The sequence below is a fragment of the Xiphias gladius genome, chromosome 15, assembly GCF_016859285.1.
Source record: "Xiphias gladius isolate SHS-SW01 ecotype Sanya breed wild chromosome 15, ASM1685928v1, whole genome shotgun sequence".
Lineage (NCBI taxonomy): Eukaryota > Metazoa > Chordata > Actinopteri > Istiophoriformes > Xiphiidae > Xiphias > Xiphias gladius.
Window position 1 is genome coordinate 11,044,621 of NC_053414.1, and position 2,231 is coordinate 11,046,851.

A 2,231-nucleotide genomic window follows, 5' to 3' on the forward strand; every position below is an offset into this window, starting at 1 on the left:
GCTTCGAGGCATTCGGGTCAGCCCTGAGTATAGTTAATGTATATTTGTACTTGTAAGAGTGAAAATGGATGTATTGGTAGAGCATTTTATCCATGTCACCCACCTGAATTTCTCAGCAATTGCTTTTTGTGAGTACGTTTTTGTCACCTATTGCCAAAGTTGCGAAAATAAAACCCAAGTTGTATTGACTGTATACACTAGAGCACAGATGTTATGTGCCGTGTTGTCTGAAATTTTTAGGGTGTAGTCCAGTGTCTGTATGTGTGTGTGTGTGTGTGTGTGTGTGTGTGTGTGTGTGTGTGTGTGTTTGTACTAGTGTTGATTGTGATCTGATGGGACAGTTAGATGTCCATCGTTAGAGTGATAGTTGGTCTCTTGTCATGCCAAAGGTCTTCACTGTTAATGAGGGCTGCAGCCAGCCAGAGCTTAATTACTCTTGAGACCCTTTATCTCCAATTGCCCAATATAGATCTCAATGGATGCATATACACATTGACAGTGAACACCTAATACACACACAGATGGTATAGATCATCAGGACACATCACACAACCTGAATCACAATACAAGTGAGCCGGGTGTTTTGTTTTGTTTTTTTCTCCTGCAGTTCTGTGAAGAAAAAGATCTCACGACAGTTGATTAACTCCGTCTTTTTTCTGGAGATCCTCCTCCCCTCTGTGTTGGCAACTAGACGGCTGACTGTAGAGGAGTGACGGAGGGCTCAGGGGTCAAGGGGCAAACTCAACAGGCAGCAGCCTCCAACCCCCCAGGATGTCACCCCACAAGGGCTTCAGGGGCCAAAAGTCACTTGGTTTGTTAAATCCTAACCCAGACACAGCGGCTTCTATAGACACACAAAGCCAGTGTCCAGGCTGTGGTTTGATTTTTGCACTGCGGCATGGCTCTGTATGGTTATATGTCCATACAAATTAATAGATACAACTACTAAAATTACACAAACAAATTCATCAAGCTCTGCAGAAGTTTGCGTTTTGTTTCATTTAGCCTGGTTTCCATCTGTCCAGGTCATTTTCAGTGGAATTAGAGTAGTGATTCTTTATGAAAACTGCAGATGGGCTAAAGGGCAAGCACTTCACATAGAAAGAGCAAGAGCATAGATTTGGTTTCAGAAAGTTTAGGTGGCACAGTGACATATGTTAAAGTCAGGGCATGTAGACAAAATTGAATAGTCAGCAAATATCAGTATATTGGCAATTTTTTAAATAGCTCAGAGCGTTTTGTTTGTTTGTCTGTAGACTATACAGTGGATATAAATGTATGTACTTTTTTTTTTACCACTACAGTTCTTCTCTATAGAGCACCTTATCTTGATCCAGGAGAATAAATCCTACAAGGAAGTGTGGTCGGAGCAGTATAATTCACTGGAACAAATCTTATTGAGCCCAATGCTTCATGTTTGAGCACAAAGTAACAGTCGAAAGTTAGAAAACATCAGATGAGTGCTGTTAGATTTTAATCACAGAATCTAAGCTTGTTAATGATAACTGATCAGTAAGGATAACTTTACAGATTCCTGCAGACCTTTAAAAGTTAGGGGAACAAAACTGGCTTTTAAAAACAGTCACTCACATTTCCAACACTACAAATTCTAAATGACATGGCAGTGAAAGAAGTATTCAGAGTATTCAGTAAAAGTACGTCAAGTATTTGATTCAGGAAAAGGATTCCTGTGAGTGTTATATTTATATAAATTATAAATTAATATTACTGATGCATTCATGTGTAAGTAGCATTTACTGTTATTGTTGTTGTTGTTGGTCAAGGTGGAGCTAATTTAAATATTTAATTTGTAGCTCATTTAAAATCTTAATTTGTAAAGTAATTCATGACTGCAACTGTCATATAAATGTAGTAGAGAAAAAGTACAATATTTCCCTGTGAAATGTAGTTGAGTAAAGGTATAAAGCAGCAAAACTGGAATACCATAGTAAAGTACAGGTACCATAAATTTATACTGAAGTACAGAATTTGAGTAAGTACCCTTAATTACATTCCACTGCTGGATATGGTATTTGGTGTACATATCTAGTTTCTCTTGCTCTGCAAATCAATATCTAAAGCGATAATTGCACACTAAACTGATTGTCAGATATTTATTATTTTCCTATGTAAGACTTTTTCATTTATTCACTGATTGCCCATCTTATATACCAGATTCAGTTGACACAACACAAATACTAAAAAGATCAGACAGTTAGAAAATTCAAATT